The sequence below is a fragment of the Microcebus murinus genome, chromosome 7 (assembly GCF_040939455.1).
Source record: "Microcebus murinus isolate Inina chromosome 7, M.murinus_Inina_mat1.0, whole genome shotgun sequence".
Taxonomy (NCBI): domain Eukaryota; kingdom Metazoa; phylum Chordata; class Mammalia; order Primates; family Cheirogaleidae; genus Microcebus; species Microcebus murinus.
The window spans coordinates 6,156,150-6,176,137 of record NC_134110.1 but is presented as its reverse complement, the minus strand read 5'-3'; positions in this window follow the sequence as shown (position 1 = coordinate 6,176,137).

Below are 19,988 nucleotides of genomic sequence, written 5' to 3'. Positions count from 1 at the left end.
CCCCTCTCCTCTCTCTGATATGGTGGGGGGGGGCCGTTATCATAAATAGATAACACTGAGGGGGGGTTGCTCTGGGCCAAACACTTATGTGAACTCAAGCTTCACCTCTTACAGGAAGCCTTCCCTGACTTCACCCAGTGTTGCAACCTCTCCCAGATGGAATATAGAGGGCCTAGAAGGGCCATGCTCCCCCAGTCTCTGAGTCCCTGGTGCCTTTTCCCTGGACTCAGTCTCTGAGTCCCTGGACAGCCCCTAACGGTTAGGTGGCCGTGCCCCCACTAAGCACAGGTACTTTCTCTTACGCTGGTGCCTGTGAAGCACCTTGAGCTAATGCAACCCCTGAGCCACAGGGCGCGGCTGCAGGAGCCAGCATCTCAGCTGTGAGAACTGGGCAAGTCATTTCACCATGTAAGCTCTGTTTTTTTGCTTTATTTATTTTTCAGGGTTTTTTTTTTTCCATTAGTTGTTAATTTTCAGGTGCAGAAAGTTAATTATATCCTTTAATTTAGAAAGCGTTCCTTACGTCCTTTAGTTCAAGATGTGTCATCATCATTAGTTAATGCAAAGCCTCCTCTTATCGTCTTCCTTTTCTATGGCTTTACTTAACACTCAATAAACTGCACGTATTTAAAGTTGTGCACTCTGATGAGGCATCGCATGTGTATACACCGGAGAAACCATTACCTTAGTTGAGGTAATGAGTGTATCCAGCACCCAAAAGCTTCCTCATGCCCCTTGGTCATGCTTTTCCCCCGCCCTACTCTACTACTCATCTGATTTCTGTCATTTTAGATTTTTTGCATTTTCTAGACGTTTATATAATTGAAATCAGACTGGATTCCTTCATGCAAGAATATTATTGCATGTATCACTGGTTTTCCCTTTGCGTTGCTGAGGGGCATTCTGTGGCAATCCTTTACTACAATTTGTTCATCCCTTCATCTGTTTGGGGACATTTGCGTCATTTCTAGTTCTTCCCTATTAAAAATAAAGCTTCCCTGAACATCCGTACACAAATCTTGGTTTGGACATATATTTTCACTTCTCTCTTAAAGTAGAATATTTTATTTTACTTTGTTTTTCTCCTGTACCCCCAACCTCTAGCCTCACTCTCCTCTCTGTCCCCGCTTAAGCACCCACTCGGATGTTTAATGTTTGCCTCTGAATACCTAGATATCCTCATAAAATGCGCAGAGCTGGCGTGTGTGCGGCGGAAGGGTAACTTACACGGTACTCTGCAGCCGATCTATTAAAAGTTCTGTTTCTTACTCGGTCCAGATCCATCTGAGCACATGCTGCAACTGGAAGTTCGTTGCTTCTAACCCCGCACAGCAGTCCACAGCGCGTCCCCAAAGCTGTACTCATCCTTGCCCCAATCAAGGCCAAGGCTGCCTTCAACGCAGCACCGCCATAACCCATGCCCCGGTGGACATGTCATCCTACAGGTCATCTTGCTCACCTACATGAGCACTGAGAGTTGCAACTCCGGTCCCAAGGTGTGCACTCACTCAATATCGCTAAGGGCTGCTGGCCTGACCGTGAACCCACTAGTAGTCACGTGGCCCCCAGCTGCGTGCCAGCCCCCGCCTCCCCGTATACCTGGCCAACGCATGGTGCCATCTGCTTTGCTGATCTGGTGGTTATCAAGTGGTATTTTGTTTCAATGTGTATTTGTCTCATTACTAATGAGATTGAGCATCTTTTCAGATACTTGTTAGCTATTAGGATTTTTCATTCTTTAAATTTGTGTCCTCTGCCCATGAAACATTTATATTTCCTGTCTTTTCCTTGCTGATTGGCAGGAGCTCATTCGTGTTTTGTTTGAATTGAGATATAATCTGCATGCAGTGCACAGACCTTCTGCGAGGAGCTCGACTCATTTTTACACATGCACACACCTGTGTAACCCCTGCCCAGATCAAGATTCAGAGCCTTCCAGCCCCCCAAAGGCTCCTGTGTCCCCCGTAGGCAGTAACCTCTCAAAGTTACTGTTGTTCTGACCTCTATCTCTCACCCTAGGTCAGTTTCCCTTTTCTAAAATTCCATATAAATGGAATCACACAGTGCGCTCTCCTTTGTAACTGGCTTCTTTCATACCAAATCACGTCTGTGAGGCTCATCTGTGTTGTTGTGTATAGTACTAGGTCAATTTTTTCCACTGCTGGGTAGTATTCCATTGTATGACTTTGCCAGAATTTATTATATTTACCCTCTTTCTTGTTGATGGACATTTGGGTTGCTTTCAGTTTAGGATTATTATGAGTAAAGTTGCTATGAACATGTTTAAACATGCCCATTGGTGGCTATCAACACTCAGTTCCGTTACTGCACCTTGGAGATTCTGTGTGTTTCGCTTTAATCCACACTGCTAAACATCTTTCTGAAGTGTCTGTACCAATTTACACTCCCACCAGCAGTGTATGAAAATTCCAGTTCCTCCTCACCCTCACCAACACTTGACATTTTCAGTCTTTCTTTAATTGTAGCCATTTTGGTGGGTTTTGTAGGAATCTCTGTATATTCTAAGATAGTCACCTCTTGTGGGTTTTATATATTACAGATTTAAATTTCATCCATCTATTATCTTAGTCTACTGTGTATAGTCTTTGTCTCCTCATCCGTAAAATGAGGATACTACTACTTACCTTGTGGCTTTAGCATAAAGAGTAGAGATAATGTATTTCAAAGACCTGGTAAACAAACGGTGCTCATTTCATGCTATCACAGACCTGTCTCCACCTGGACACTGGGTGCTGCTCTTCCAGGACGGGGACTGGGTCCCATTTTGTGTATTCCTCAGGGCCCAGTCCAGGGCCAACAAGGAGCAGGTTTTCAGTAAAGTTTGTTGATTGACTAAATGACGGAGCGTCCCAGAGGCAATCGCCAACCTGCAGTTTGGGGAAGGTCAGTGTGGAATGAGCGCTAGTAAGAGTGAAGACTGAAAAAGCATTTTCCCTGCAGGGAACCAACAGGTGTCCCGTGGGCTGGGGGAGCCCCCTCCACTGGGCGTCCAAGGCTCTGGACCGGCTTGCAGGGGCGGGCAGGCCGAGGGCCCGCAGCTTTTCCTCCAGAGCGTTCACCGCCTTGGCTGGCGGCGCAGAGCCGGCTCGGCTCGCTGTCAGCCCCTCTGCCCTTTTTTCCGCCAGCTCTGCCAGGAGGAGGAGGAGGAGGAGGAAGAAGAGCAGGGGGAGGGGAGGAGGAAGGGTTCGGAGGAGAGGGGAGCGGAGGGGAGGGGAGGGGAGGGGAGGGGAGGGGAGGGGAGGGGAGGGGAGGAGAGAGGAAAGGAGAAGAGGGGAGGGGAGAGAGGGGAGGGAGTGGAGGAGGCCGCCTGGCCCGAATGGCTCCCACTCCCTGGCGGGCGGGCGCGGAGCCGCCGCTGGCAGCCGGGATGCCGAGGCGCCCGGCCACCTGGCTCGGCTGCGCCCCTTCCCCTCGCGTCGCCGCGCAGGCCGGCCGGCAGCCACTGGGGCGCCCACGGCGGTGGGCGTCGCCCTGCCCGGGCAGACCGCTCCGTCCGCACTGAGCCCTGGCAGACGGAGAGGAGAGCTCAGTCCAAAGCCCTCCTTTCGCCTTTGGGAGCCTGAGGACCAGAGAGGGGAAGCGACCGGCCAAGGACGCAGGGTGGATGCGCAACAGAGTCGGGCCAGGCCCTGTCCCCCTGGCCTCCCGGGTCCCAAACCAGGCGCTTCACCCAGTTCTGCCTCCACGGCCCCTCTCCACTCCGCAGGCACCTCGCCCTGCTCTGAGTCAGAGCCCGCCCTGTCCTGTGTCACCTGTAGGCCTGCGACAGCCCCTCCTGGGTCTCGCGCCTTCCGTCTTGCCCCTGACACCCCTTCTCCATCCAGCAGCCGGTGGGTGGTCTTTTGGAACATGACTCTGCTCGCCGCCCTGCCCTGTTTGAAAGTGCCAGTGGCATCCAGCACGCTGGGAACACAGACGGGAGTCCTGTGTCACACACCCCACGGGACCCAGCCCTGCTTCACTCCCTGTGCCCACTGAGCTCTGCCCCTGGAGTCTTTTCCTCCGGGCTGCCACGTTCATCGGCCCCAGGGACTCCTTCCCCAGAGCTTCTTAACCAGGAGTCCGGGGACTGAGCTGGATTTCAATATAACTGTTTTCCTGTGTCGCCCTATGAGTATTGTTTTAATGCCCATAAAAACCTCGATCTGGGAAGGGGGCCGCAGGCTTCACCAGGCTGCCCCAGTGCCCATGCCGCAGAAGAGTTTAGGGACTCCTAGAATTTTGCATGGCTGGCGCTTCCTCGCTGCTCCGATCCCTGCTGAATGGCACCTCCCCAGGGACGCCCCTTCTGGCTGTGTTCACTGGGGCTGCCCCCCCCATCAGTCATGCCTTGCAGGGTGATTCTAAGTGTGGTCCCCTGGACCAGTGGCCTCAGCGTCCCCAGGGAATTTATTAGAAATGCAGGTTCTCAGGCCCCACCCCAAACTTACCAAGTCAGATACTCTGGGGATGGAGCCTTTTTAAAAATCCCTCCAAGTGGTTCTGACATTGTGAGTCTCAGGCTGGAAAACCACTGACCCAGCATACAGTCGCTGCGCTATCACAGTTGTACCACCCAACCATGGAGGGTTGGTCCCCAAAGAACAACAGGGGCAAAGTGGAAGGAGAGCTGGCTGAGCAATGAGGTGGCTGCACTAGCCACACAGTTCACAGAAGACCGGCTCTCTTGGGAAGGGGCCTGGCTTGACTGCAGCCAGAGCAGGGCTGGGGGCTTGGAGAGCCCAGAATTGGGTCGCCTGTAGGTTGGCCTGGGTCAGCAGCAGGCTGGGGAGGAGAAGGTCCACATTCCTGCCTTTCTCATGTGGCAGGAGAGGAGTTTGCATTCCCCTGGGCACTTCCACCTCTGCCCTGGTCTGACCATGAACCGGTGTCTCAGGTCTCATTTGGAACTAGCCACAGTCGCTCCTGACTCACACCGGCCCAGTCCCCTGGCCCCTGTCCCTTTGCCCACAGGAAGTGCCGGGGCAATCCCAGGGCCCTCCCATCCTGAGCTGCTTCCTGTGCGTTCTCCAGGAGGGCCAGATGTTTCTGCAATCTGAGTCCCAGCCCGTTCTTCAGATGGCAGAGCTGGCCTCCTGTCACCAGTCCCAGGGAGCCACCTAATGCTGCGTGCAGACTGGCTGGTGTAGCCTCCAGCTTCAAGAGCACTGTGAAAGGAGCACCAGGGCCCTGTTGCTGTGAGGCACTGGTCTCTGGCCTCCGTACAATTCTCAAGCCCCTGGGAGGGGAAACCAGACACTTAACTGACTTCCTCAGTGTGATGATAGAGTATTGGGTATCAATAGACCGCAGGCGAGCTATTTTCATCCGTGATTTCAGACGGGAGGACAGAAGCCAGGCTGCGCCCGCGCTGCTGCCACGCCGGCACGGCGATGAGCTCACTCCCGCCTGCTAGCGCGGCGGCGCTGGCTGCGACCGGGCACGCAGGCTCAAGACCTCCCCGGGAAAGTTCCAGGCAGTGGGGATGTGAGCAATGGCGGCGGTGTGCCTGACCCAGAGCCCGCCAGGGACCAGGCTGGAGTCAGGAGACCCGGGCACTGTCCTCTTCCTAGCCAGGGAGCTCTGGGCAGAGGGCTCGAACAATCCATGCCTTAGTCTCTTCGCCTGCCAAGAGGAGGCTGAAGGGGGTGGTGACATTGGCACTGGAATCCCACAGTGAGGCCTGAGCCCGTCTCATTTCAGAGTCCGCCTTGCTAACTCTTGCGCTGCTGTCGAGATTAGGATCACCGCTCGATAGCGTTCAGCAGCGTGCCTGGGTTTGGTTCCAGCTCCCTCACTCGCGCCTTCCTGGCCTTGGCCAACTCGCCTTGGCGCGGGATTGAAGAGATCGACTCCAGGGGCTCCAGGCACCTCTCGGGGATATGCCCGCATTCTGGGAGGGAGCTGGGGAGGCGGGATGTGGCCCAGATGCTGCGGACACAGAGGACACAGCGTCTTGTGCTCACGGCCCCCTGCCGGCCACCGCCCTAGGCCTCGGCCTTCAGTACTGCCTTGCGTGATCTGCACGGCCGCTCCCCCACCGCCCTGCGGGGTCAAGGCGGGGAGGTCATCCTCCCCCTGTCTCTGACTCTGAGCCTCGCGGGGGGTGGGGGCTCGATGAATGTTCATGGAACAAGCGAATGAGTAAGTGAATGAATGGATAGAGGGATGAATGGATGGGTGGATGAATGAGAGAAAGAAGGAAACCTGTGTGGGACATGCTTGCATCTGCGTGTGTGTGTGTGTGTGTGTGTGTGTGTGTGTGTGTGTGGTTGCTGGGCGGGGGAGAGGACAGGATTAGTCACAGCCAACCAGGAGGGGCTCTGGTGGCTCTGCCTGGAAGCCTTCCCCCTGGGTCATGGGCTGCCGACTCAACGACAGGGAGAGAGAAAAACCATAGAGTCATGGAATGTTGGCTCCAAGTGACAACCATGGGTCACTCAATCCACACCCCTCCGGGGGGAAGCAAAGGCCCAGACAGGTCCGGTTCCTGCCTCTGCGCTCAGCTCATCACGGGAATGGTCGTTTTTCCGTGAAGAAGGAGCCCAGGGCCGGGGAGAAGGGGCAGCGGGAGGAGTCGGTGTCTGCTGCTAAACACGGAGCACGCCTGTGCCCCGCCAGGGCCGCCCCGCCTAAGGCAGGGGCTCGGGGAGTGGAGGGGCCCGGGTGCCAGCCCCCTGGGGCCAGGCCACTAGGCATTATGTAACTGAGCAGAGGCTCCAGGAAACACCTAAGCTGGCCTGGTGTTCATCCCGGAGCGCGGTTTCCTGCTATTTCCTATAGAGGGAGATTTTGCTGAGCGCGGGGTTTTCTGCATTTTCCATTCGCTTGCTATTAAAGAAAAGCGAGAGACAAAATAGAAAATCCTTCCCTGAGACGGCCAGAAATCTCCCAGTTTTTGGAGGAGGGAGAGCTTAAGCTTGGCCCACGGGTCCTGAGAGGCCTGGGGTGTCCGAGGCAGCAGAAGCCGGTCCCAAGGTGAAATCTCCTAAAACAGGCAGCTCCCCAGGGCGGGGGCTGGAGGGGCGCGGAGCCCTGGGGATGAGGCCTTGGCCCAGCCTGAGCCTGCACTGCCCCGGAGGGAAGTGGCGAGGGGACAAGGGACCAGCACAGAAACGGCAGCAGCTGTATCTACCTGGTCTAAGTCAGCTTGGGGAGGGGAGGGTTGATACCAGACTCTACTGAAATTTCATTTCCACCAAAATCTTCATCATTAAAAACCTCATCTGTGTCCTAATGCAGCATCTTAGCAAACCCCAGCGCAGGGAAGAAGGGCAGATGTCTGGAGTGCATTCCTGTGGTTGTCAGCACCGCGGGGAGCCAGGGGGTCTCTGGCAGTTAGGGAGGGACAGAGGGTGGGGCCAGAGAGGTCTAGAGCACAGGAGGAGGAGGGGCCCAGGAGAGCTGGGGGGCTGGTGCAAGGGGCCTGTCTGGCCACCACCCAAGCGCGGGAGCAGACCTCACAGGAGTGTGCACACACTCCGGGTCCGGAGTGAGCACGAGTTGACGTGGTGGAGGTGCGGCCAGGATGTCCTCACATCTGGCCCTGCTAGTCCCACCCCCAGGCCCGTGGTCCCCTCACGGGCACACGAGGGAGGCAGTGTAGCGTCAACTGCCTGCCATCGGGTTCCGGTGCTCCTTGCAATCTCTGTGACTCAGGCAAGTTGCTCATTTCTCTGCCTCTGTGACTTCGTCTGTGAAACGGAAACAAGGCCAGCACCTCCACGCACAGGGAGGCACGAGGACTGAGAGCAGCAAAGTGCTCAGCGCAGCACCGGGCGCGCAGCCAGTGCTCAGTGAACGTGGCCGTCAGGAGACTGAGCAAGCCTGCTGGGGTTGCATAAGGACAAAGGAGTCCATCCAGCTGGCCCGCTTGGAAGCACCTTCATCCGAAGGCAGCGCGTGGGGCACAGGATCGGGGGTGAAGTGGGCCCTGCGGGCAGTAAAGGGCCCCAGCCCAAAGGCTTCACAGTGCAGTGTGACCCGGAGGTTGAGACTGAGCCTCACAGAGGGACAGCTGTTACAGCAGAGGGGGGAGGTGGAATTCAGGGAAGGCTGCCTGGAGGGGGTGCCGGTTTCCCAGGAGGGACTCTGCTCTGTGACCACAGGAAGCTGGGGCACGACAGCCAGCATCATCAGAGGCCAGGTGGTCCCACAGGGTCCCCACGGAAGGTGAGCAGCCCTGTGTCCTCTCCATATCATGCCCACCCGCACCCCATCACAGCCCTCCTCAGGGGCGACCTTGTCAACCCTCAGTCCTCGAAAGGGCTGCCCAGCGCCGGATGCCAAATGGAGGAACCTCGGGGATCCTGGAAATGGGAGGAACTGGTTCAAATCTCCCTGCTTCTGGGAGACTTCCCTGAGGCTTTCTGTGGACTCCCAAACCCTTGTGCTCCCCAAACCCCTTGTCCTTAGGCTTCTACACACCCCTCACCACAGTCTGGTGTGAGCCACAGTCTGAGTTCTGTGCTCCCCACTGGGCTGAGACCCCCCAAGGACAGGGACCGTGTCCTCCCTGTGCCTAGCTCAGCCTGTGGCGCACCGTGGCCACCCCAACAGCGTTGGGTCAGATTGGTTTTTCATGCACAATCCTGGACCCCTCAACACTCGGCTGGGCTTGTGCACGGCACACCGGCACAGCAGGGACACACACACACAGACATATTTTGAAAAAAGTTGGAATTGTGATATTTCTAAGGAAAGTAGCAAAGTCCCCATCATGGAGGGGACAGAATTTTGTTGGCCTCCCTTACGCTGGTTCGGTGCGGCTCACAGACTGATTTACATATGAGGGCATATTCTTTTAGGTCCACAGCAACCTTCAGAGTTTCCACCCGGCCCTGCTTAGGAAACATCTGCTTCTCCTCTTCGGATTCTCAGAACGGCACCAGGAAAGCTCAGCTTCAGCAGAACAACGCGCCTCAACGCGGTCCTCTCTTGGAGTTGCATTTCGTTTACATATACTTGCATATGTGTATGTATGCACGCATTAGCATAATGGCTAAACAGATCATTACTTGAGAGAAATCTGATGATTAAGCAGAGCATTTGGAGTCAAATCTGGGTTTGAGGCCTGGCACAGCACTCAGCCAAGAGTGCTTGAACAAATTACTTAATCTACTGACTACAACTCAACCCCTATGGGGCGTTTGCCTCTTGTCATTCATTCATTTTGTATTTATTGAGTGCCTACTATGTGCAGGTGCAGTCCTAGGTGCCTGGGACATGTCAGTGCACAAAATAAGCTCCCCTGGTGCATACATTCATGAAAGGTAGGAGGAAGACAACGCTAGAATCAAAACATAAAATGTATGGTAAGGTAGAGAGTGACACGGGCTATTGAAAAAAGGAAAAGGGGTGCTGAGGTGCAAGTTGCAGTAGTAAATGTTTTTTGCAGATAAAACATCTGACATTATGGGTAAGAGCATGGATTCTGGAGCCGGAGATGTGTTGGAATCCCAGCATGTACTGGCCGTGTGGCTCTGGGCAAGTTACTTAACTTCTCTGTGCTTTGGTTTTCTCATCTGTCAAATGGGAATGATAATAATAGTGGCCACCTCATAGGGGATTATTAAAGGAATTAAATGAGTTAATACATGCAAAGTGCTCAGAGAGGGCTGGCACATACAGAAGCGTGTAAGGATTGAATGTCGGCAGCAGGCAGTGTGGCCTAAATGTTAGCTGTTATAATAATCCCACTCACATGCTTGGGCTCCCAGAATTCTAGGACCCACATTATTTCTCTGAGCCCCCTCGGTGTGTGGGTGAGGGACGGGGAGCCAGGCACCCTTCAGCCCCTTCAGCTCCGGAGCCGGCTGGAGCCCCCTTCCGTTCCCGGGCTCGGCAGTGCGGGTGTGGGGAGGCCCACTGGCTCAGGATCAGGTGGACCCAGACTTGCTGGGTGACCCTGGGCAAGTCACATGGCCTCTGCAAGCCTCAGTTACTCATCTCTAAAGTGGGAATAATAGTAATCGATGGTCTGCCGTGAGCTAGGCATTGCTGTAACTGCTGCTTCACAAGTGTCACCTCATTCAATCCTCCCATGACCCTATGAGCTGATTCTTACCAACCCAGGTGAGGAGACGGAGGCATAGACAGGTGAGAAGCCCACCCTTCCCCCAGCTGCCCCTGTAGCGCCATTGAGGATGGGTGTATAATACAGACACATGCCAGCACAGAGCCTGGCCCCTGTCGCCTGGCCCTGCCATCCTCACTTCCTTCCTCGTGAGTGGCTGGATAGGAAGAGGATGGTTTTGGCCCAGGGGATGGTTTTGCTCTCATTTGCACTCTCAAACTTCCTTCCGCCCAGCCAGAGAGAGCAATAATCGTGGGCTCCAAGTCTGCAGGTGGCCCAAATTTCACCTGGCACTGCCCACCCACCCCCAAACGCCTGGTCTATTTGTTTCTTGGTGACATCGAATTAAATTTTAAACATCCGTATTTGGCCCAAGCTCAGCCCCACGAGAGACCTGGCTGAACCATGCTTCAGAAAGTCGACAAACAAAAGACCTCTTAGACTAGGTTGGTTGTTTGTCTTAATGAAAAGACTCAGAAAGAGAAAAATGTCTTGGGATGGGTGGGGGAGGTTATTTTGGGCCAACAGGGAGGTGAAGTCACTCTCCTGGGAGGATCCCAGCCGGCCATGTGGGTGAAATATACATGCCTGTGCTAATCCTAGCGTGTGGGTCTTTCGGTAGAGCGGGGGGCATGTCTGTACCTGCGGGACGAGGTGTCCCTTCTGCAGGCTGTTCACAGGACTCAGTGGTTCCGGCGTCCATGGGCCGCTCTGCGGCGTGTCCGCTTGTGCAGCCCCAGCCGGACACTGAGTGGCTCCAGTGCTCCTGCCCTTTCTGCCACTTTCCTTAAACAAACTCCAGAAGCTGTGGCCACCCTGGGCGGAGGCAGGAGTGGATAGGCCCCGGCTTCCCCGACAAGGGAGAGCTGATGACGCCATCCTGGGCCTCTGCTGAGGGGTTCCAGAGCAGTGCTGGAGGGACCCACGGGTAAAGCACTGGTCTGAGAGCCTCTTAGTTCCCTCCCACTGGGGGGCTCACCTTGCGCCGAGAGAGACTCCTGACAGTCACTGTCCACTGCCTAGAGACGGTCCTCAGGGCCACAGAGGCTCGCGATGAGTCCGGCCCTGCCAGCCAGGGACAGGCAAACGGCTGTGCGTCACTCTTTTCTCCGTCCCTTCAGTGACCCGCTCTCTCGGCCGCCACTGTGCAGTAGGCACTAGGCCCATCACCATTGTCACAAGGGCTAAATCTGTGAACGTTTGCTCTCTGTGTCTGGCTCCTTGCCATGCACTCCATGTGCGTTTTGTCTTTGGTGCTCACAACTCTGAGTATTATTTGCCCACTTGCAGATCTCCATTATACAGACAAGAAAACTGAGCCTCTGGGAGGCCAGCTTCCTGCAGTGAGTCAAGAGCAGACTGGGCCGCAGCGCAGGCGAGTTCAGTTGCGAAGCGCATGCTCTTTACTGCTAAGCGGTCTCGCCCCAGTGATGCGCTGAACGGCACCCCGATCCCAAGGAGCTCGGCCTGGGGGAAGGATCGGCGGGGCAACAGGCAATGACAGAAGAGCCGTGGGAATACCGGCTTGGGCAAGAAGGGGCACCTAGTCCGGCCCACATAGAGTGAGCAGGTGATAAAGCACTTAGAGGAAGCACTCAGTCCTTTTTTTCCTCTTTTTTTTTTTTTGTTTAAATTTTTGAGCTCAGTCTTGAAAAAGGAACAGTGAAAGCTGGGCAGATGGAGGAGGCAGATCTGCTCCCCAACCAAAAGGAGACTGTTCAGGGAGCCAAGGAAGGGTGCGTGTGCACGTACATACATGTGTGTGTATGTGTGTGTGTGCACGTGTGTGTTTAGTCCGACCGGTGATGTAGGGAACGAGGCGTGGCTTGACACTGGGACCTTGTGGGCTTTCGATCTATGGTGAGGTCTTTGCCATTGGCATCTTTCGTTGCTGACCTTGACAACTTAATGGCCACACGTGTTTACTGAGAACCTGTGCTAGCAATATCTCACATGTCAGGGTGCTCTTGAGAGTTTCAAAGCTCATTTGGTCCTCACTGGCATGGGACCTAGACAAGGGTGAGCAGCGTCATTTAAGTTCTTCAGATGGGGAAACTGAGACTCAGTGAGATGACACTTGCTGCCAATTTCTGGGTGAGACTTGAAGACTCTCAGGACAGGACGGGCCCTTCACGGGTGTCTAATGCAGCCATCCATTGAATGTGTGACTCCCCCCCTCCTAAGTGGCTGCCATCGCTTTTGTCTGAATGCATTTCATGGCAGGTAACTCATTGTCTTCTAAAACACATCCGTCCCCAGAGAGATCTCACAACTGCTGACAAGTTCTCCCTTATTTGAGTCAAACTCAGCCTCCAGGTTCTGCGATCCACTAGTCCAGTTCCCTCTGGGCGCCAGGTATGGCATCATCACTCTCTGCCAGAGGCCAGCCCTCCGACAATTTGGAAAAGACACTCAGTCTTGGCCAGGAGGCCCCAGACACATGGCAAGGTCACCCGAGGAGGCGCCTGTCCCCTGCTCTGCCCGCTCCGGGCCTGCCCCGTGAGTCCGCCCTGGTGTTCGGCCAGCACGCGTCTGGTTCCAGGGCCCAAGGGAGCCAGGGGCTGCAGACCCCAGAGCCTCCGCCTGGTGACCCAGCCCCACGGGCATTTGCCCAGCGGGCTGGGAGGACTCTTGCCAGCCGCGTGTGGCCCCTCCTCTGGTGCCAGCTTTGTCTGCAGCGAGTCCTGCTCTCCTCCCCCCGCCCTGCCTGTGCCGGTGAGGCTCGACGCAGCAGCAAAAGGCCCTCACTGTTCGTGCCTGCAGCCCGCCGGCGGGCGCTGTCCCAGGACAAGTGCCCCCTGACTCACCTGGGCCCGCCCTGGGTAAACGTCCCGTGCTGGGAGACCGTGGCTGTCCTTTCAGAGGGTACATTTCCATGAGGCCCAGGGTTGATTCCCAGAACAGCAATAAAGGAAGGAACCACACATTCCCCCGCCCCCCCGGCTCAGGCCAGTGTTGACAGAGGGCAGCGTGGCAGGAGAGTGAGGTAGGCAGGGGCCTGCACGGGGTGGGAGTGGGACAGAGAGCAGGAGGGCAGCGTCCCTTCTCTGGTCTTCAACTGGGACAAAGCCCGGTGTTATCCACACACCCCTTCTGGCTGACCACTTGTGGCCATTGGGTTTCCAACCTGAGCTTGAGCTTGAGCTTTCGTGCTGACCCCTCCTCACTCCTCCACCCGACGGTGGCCTGTCCCCAGGAAAACGTCTCTTGCTTGGGCTCAGGAGGTAGCGGGTAACGAGTACCCTGCCCTGGCACTTTCTCCTCCCTTCTCTCCCCCTGCCCAGCCCCGTGGTCAGACGGTGGCAGTGGCGGGAGGCCTCTGCATCTGGAATCTTCCAGCCCTCCTGTTCCTTTGGCTGGGCGTATTTGTCTTGGCCGCCTTCACCTGGGCTTTTTTAAAACAGATTTTCTTTCCCCTGCTTTCCCCGGCAGCCCGCGCACAGAGCAGGGCTTGTTCGCCGCCAGCCTCGGACACTGCTCTGCCCGGCAGCCCGCCGTGTCTGAGCCCGGGGCTGGCTCTCTCCTGGGGCCGCAGAGAACAGCCAGGAACAGAGAGAAAAGAGTCAGGGCCTGGGACCAGGGAGCCAGGACAGGGGGACGGGGCACGGGAAGCAGGGCCAGGCCGACAGGGACTGACGCAGAGCTGACACACAGCGTCCTTAAACCGAGGCTCGCCGGAGAAAGACAGGAATGGAGTGAGGACAGTCAGGTCCAAAGCCAGGTGTGGGGAAGACACAGAGAGCCAGTCCGGGGGAAGCCCTGGTCAGGAGGAGGGACCTTGTCCTCCCCCACCCCAAACACACTGTCCATCAGCTTCGGGCCCGTGCCCTCCTCCTCATCTGCGACATCGGATGGTAATACTTTACTTGCTTCACGCTAAGGAACTGCACTTGTTGAAGTACTTTCCAGTTTGAAAATCTATGACTTAATAGTTTTTTCTTTAAAAAAAAAATAAAACGCCAATAAAAGGTTATTTGTGTGAAAACATAACATTGACATAACAAAGTGTGCCCGGGGTAGGCAGGGGTGAGGGTTAACCCAGCTCTAAGTCACAGCCAGACTTCCTCTTGGAGGGGGTGCTGACCGCAGGGGCAGGGGGGTCCTTTTAGGTTCCACCCACTGTGCCTCCCAGGAACAAAAGGGAGAGGGCCAATGTTCCCCAGGAGCCCCCAGCCCTGCCCTGGCGTTCTGCCCCGTCCTGCCCTGCTCAGGCCCCTCGTGCCCCGACCTTGCCTGTGGCCAGCGGCCTGTGGGCCAAGCCCAGCACAGCACTCGCCTGCTCCAAGGGCAGCTCAGGGCATGCTCTGGCGGCCACCAGTGCCCATGTGTGAGGTTCAGGAAGCCTGGTGCAGGCTGGGAGGTCCTGCCCACTCTGACTCGCACACCATGGAGGCAGGAGACAGCCCCATCCTCGAGGCTTGGCTCCCCACTGCACCTTGGGGTGCTCTCCTGGTCACAGAACCTCCCTTCCCGGCGTGTTCAGCACTCTTTCCTGCCCTGCATTCCGCTGGGTCACCATTTCTCACCTCCTCTTGTGTCTTGGGGGGCTCAGGTTCTTCCCCATGTGGGTCTCTGCTCCTTGCTGTAGCCTCTGGCTGGGAACATGGTCATCCCAGCTGTCCTCAGCCTCACGGCTGCCAGCCCTGGCTCAGCCCAAAGATATCCCAGTGCCCCACCATTTCCCAGCCGCCACCTGCACCCTCGTCACCTCACACTGCCCTTCCCTTCCCTTGCTCAGACCCTACTGCCCCGAACCGCTAACTGGCCCTATAGTCGGTTCCCAGTATTCACGGCAGTTACGTTCTATAAAGTCACCTGGAATACTAAACTAGCAAATGCAGAACCCTCGTATTTCCTGAGAGCCTCTGGTCACATCTTCCTCAGTCAATCAGTACACAGACTTGTGTTCTGTGTGTGTCTGTTTAATACACATTGTCGTTTCATTAACACTGAACTCGCGGCCACCGGCACTGACTCCGGCAGCCGATCTAACACGCCCGGGAACGCCCGGCAGCGCGTCAGCACTGCGCCTGGGGCTGTTCTAAACAGCGAAATCACCAACATAAAGCACAAAAATGCAAGACAGTGTGGCACTAAATAGAGCGTGGAAAGGACACTTGTTTGCAGGAGGACACTTGCTGAAATAAGAAGGCAGGGCGTCGCCTTGCCAACTTCAGTGGGAACGTGTGAATCTGGTGATTCAGATTTTTCACTGCCCTGCACGTATCTGTGAATGACCCGCCAAAGTGCCACAAGGTTGATTTGTGGATTACAAATAAACTTTAGCAAGAAGGCAAATTCTCAAAAACGTCACCTGCAAATAATGAGGATGTACCGCGTGTCCCTGGTCCTCTCCCTCCCTCTCCTCTTTCCTTCAGTCACCAGACCCTTCTGATCCCTACCCCCGAGGCCCGAGTTAGCCCATCCCGTCCTCACGCCGCCTCACTCACCCACACATACACTTACCGGGCAATGGAACGCACGCCAGTGTCCATGGTAGGGACGTCGGGGACGCCAAAGAATGGATCAGATGGGGATCTTGTCCTCAAGCAGCTCGAAGTCCAGTTCGGGGCCAGCACATTTTTTCTGTAAAAGGCTGCGTAGTCAATATGTCAGGGTTTGCAGGCTATAAAGTGTCTGTGGTGAATGGGAGAACATTTTTGCAAGCTACACATCTGATAAAGGGCTGATAACTAGAATCTATTTAGAACTCAGGAAAATCAGCAAGAAAAAAATCAAACAACCCTATCAAAAAATGGGCAAAGGACATGAACAGAAACTTCTCAAAAGAAGACAGAAGAATGACCAACAAACATGAAAGAATGTTCAACATCTCTAATCATCAGGGAAATGCAAATCAAAACCACAATGAGATATCACTTAACTCCAGTGAGAATGGCCTTTATCAAAAAGTCCCCAAACAACAAATGCTGGCGTGGATGCGGAGAGAGAGGAACACTCCTACACTATTGGTGGGACTGCAAACTAGTTCAACCTCTGTGGAAAGCAATATGGAGATACCTCAAAGTGATACAAGTGAATCTACCATTTGATCCAGCAATTCCACTACTGGGCATCTACCCAAAAGATCAAAAGTCACTTTATGAAAAAGACACCTGCACTCAAATGTTTATAGCAGCACAATTCACAATTGCAAAGCTGTGGAAACAACCCAAGTGCCCATCAATATATGAGTGCATTAATAAAATGTAGTATATGTATACCATGGAGTACTACTCAGCTTTAAGAAACAATGGTGATCTAGCACCTCTCGTATACTCCTGGATAGAGCTGGAACCCATTCTACTAAGTGAAGTATCTCGAGAATGGAAAAACAAGCACCACATGTACTCACCAGCAAATTGGTATTAACGGATCAACACCTAAGTGGACATATAAGAGTAACATTTATCGGGTGTCGGGAGGGAGGGGGGAGGAGGGGATGGGTGTATACAACCACAACGAGTAAGATGTGCAACGTTTGGGGGATGGACACGCTTGAAGCTCTTACTCGAGGGGGGCGGGGGGCATGGGCAATATATGTAACCTTAACACTCGTACCCCCATAATATGCTAAAATTAAGAAAAAGTGTCTGTCACAGTTACGTCACTCTGCTGTCATGGCTTGAAAGCATCCATGGACGGGGGAATGGAGGAGCTCGTCTTCCACAGCAGGAGTGGGCCGTAGCTCCGGTCCCCCCACCACAGCTCCTTCCGCCTGGCCTTGTCGCTCTTCGCTCCCTGCATCACCCATTCTTGCCTGGACCCACCAGAAATCTTACTCCCTAACTGCCCAGGACCCGAGGGCGGGGACCCTGGCTGCCCTCTTCACCGTCATGTCTGTGTCGCACAGCAGGGGCTGGGTGGACAAACAAGTACACAATCAGTGTCCCATACCAATGACATCAGTGTCCCATACTGATGACATCGGTGTCCCATGCTGATGACTTCAGTGTCCCATACTGATGACATCAGTGGTCCATACTGATGACATCAGTGGTCCATACCAATGACTTCAGTGTCCCATACCGATGACATCAGTGTCCCATACTGATGACATCGGTGTCCCATGCTGATGACTTCAGTGTCCCATACTGATGACATCAGTGGTCCATACTGATGACATCAGAGGTCCATACCAATGACTTCAGTGTCCCATACCGATGACATCAGTGTCCCATACCGATGACATCAGTGTCCCATGCCGATGACTTGAGTGTCCCATACTGATGACATCAGTGGTCCATACCAATGACTTCAGTGTCCCATACTGATTACCGCACAAGACCCAGCTTTAACCCCAGCACACTTAGAAACATTTCAGGCCAACTCCATGATTATGTTTAAAAACAGACACTCCTGGGGCCCTGTAGGGAAACAACCCTCAGATGACAGCCACTTCTTTAGGGACGAGGTGTCTGCTGGTCCCCACCCCGGCACCTTCCTCAGGGGTCCAGAGGGCATCAGGGCATATGATCTAGGGCGTGAAAGGAGCTCTTGCTCCTCATTCCTTCCTAGTCCTCTCTCTCTTGTCCCTCACCTTCCCTTCCCTTCTCTTCCCCGGGGAAAGTGGGGGTGCCAGGAGGCTGCCGAGGGCTGCCTGTGGCCTACGTTTCCGGCAACAGCGCGGCAAAGGTCCCTGATTTCGGGGCTGTCCAGCCCAGCTCCCGTTTGCCCATGGCTGGTGGTCCAGTGGACCCGACACCCCCTCTACTTGGCTGAGAGCCCCGGGATTGGACCTCCTGGTCTCAGCACAGCCGCGGCAAGGAACCCTAGGAGGGCCCACGGCCAGCACAACGCAGTGGCTCCCTAGGGAAGGACATACTAGGGAGTGGCAAGTGAGTCGAGAAGAAAGTGAATTCCCAGCCTCTTCATAAACCCGGATGCCCAGAGCTGCCTCTGCCACCAAAGGCAGTCCCATCCAGATCCCGTGGCTGGGACCCCCGTGAGTGTGCCTGTGTGCTCACACACACACACACAGGCACGTACAACTGTGGTCTGCAGGGTAGGAAAGGAATCTCGAGTCGGTTTAGGGTTTCTTCTCAATGTGTCACCTGTATCTGTAAAGTCTCCACCCAAGGGGGAAAGAGCCAGAAATCCCGGGACTCCAGGTGGAGGGGGGCCGCGGGCTGGTGTGAGGATGAATCAGCTTTCACCCCGGCTCATGAGGCTTCGACAGCTCCGTGCAAAATGTAGCCTCACGTCGCCTTGCAAGGTGGGGCCCACACAGAGAGCCCCAAGGGGACTGGCCCCCAGGCACACAGAGGGCAGAAACCCAAGGAGGCAGAGAAGGTGGGAGGCCAGCTCAGCAGAACAAGCCCTGCGTGAGGCCCCCCCTGAGCCTGCGCAGGGAGCTCCCGTGTGAACGCAGCCTCCGGGCTGGAGCGGACAGGGGAGGGCCCAGGAGGATCATGGGAGCGGCTCCAGACTGTCCCAGAGCAGAGGGCCAGGACCCCTCAAAGGCCACGTGAGCCCTGAGGTTTACAACCACCAAGTGCCTGAGAAGTGGGAGCACTGGGGGGCCCAGAGGGGCAGGCGGTGAAGACTCGGGCAGCCCTGGGACCGGCACACGTGGCCATGTGGCCTGGGCCTCTCCACGCTCCCAACTCCTGCTGCGTACCTTGGCCCAATGCTAGCCCGGCTCCCAGGCTTGCTGGGGGCATCAGCCAGCCAAGGCTCGGCACAGCGCTCGGCACGTGGTGAGTCGCATAAGTCTTCACAGCCTTAGCCGCCACAGTGACAAAGATGACGATGATGACGGAATTCCTTTAGCTCTTGGAAACAAAGGTGAATGTGGACTCCGAGGCTTTAGTTTTGCAGTCCCCTTTCTTGCTGTCACAGTTCCAGCTGTCACATCTACAAAATGAGAAGGTTCAGGCAAACGAGTCCTGAGATGGCTTTAGGACTCTGGGAGTTTGCAAATTCAGGCCGTCCGCAGAAAGGAACTAACGCCCTGACGTGGTTCTGGAAAGGTCCGATTGCCCCGAGGCTACTCAGAGTAGAGATGGGTAAGGCAGCCGAGATGTGGACAGAGAATGTCACTGTGAATTTGTAACAGCCCCGGAGCTGGTGCCCACCTCCTCTCGTGGCCTTTACACCACGTGAGTGTGCCCAGCATAAGAACACTATCTCGACAGCCCCTGCCCGGTCAGCGTCCCCCCTCCCATGCCCCACACGGTGACCAACTACTCTGACTTTGATCACCATACCCTAGTTTGCCATCATACAAGCGGAACCAAACCGTATGCATTCTTGTGTGTCCATATTCCTTTCCTCAACACAATGTTTCTGAGATTCATTCCTATTGTTTTGTGTATCGGTAACGCGTTTTTATTGCTGGGTAGGATTCCATCATATGCATATACCATGATTTGTTTATCTATTCATGGACATTCGGGTTGCTTTCAGTTTGGGGCCGTTATGAACAAAGCTGCCATGATTTGCAACAAAAGCTCCATTGCGATTCAGTGGGGGAAATCGTCTTGCAATAAATGGAACTAGAGCAATGAGATATTTATTTGGAAAAAAATTAATCTTTACCCCTAACTTGCACTTCGCATAAAAATTAATTCAAAGTGGATTATAGGTTTGAATTAGGAAGGTAAAATCACCAGTCTTCTCTAAGAAAACAAGAGAATATCTTCATGATCTAGGAAAGAGCAAGAATTTCTTAAATAGGACACAAAAGATATTAATCACTATGGAAAAAAAAGAAATTGGGCTTCATTAAAGTCCTTCATCAAAAGACATCATTAAGAAAATGAACAGATAAGCCAAAGACTGGGGGTTGTGTGTAATATATATATCTACCAAAGCAGTCAACTCAAAACATTGATTATTAAAACTCCATAAGTCGATAAGAGAGGAAATAACTCAATTAAAAACTAGGCAAAGGATTTGAACATGAACTGAC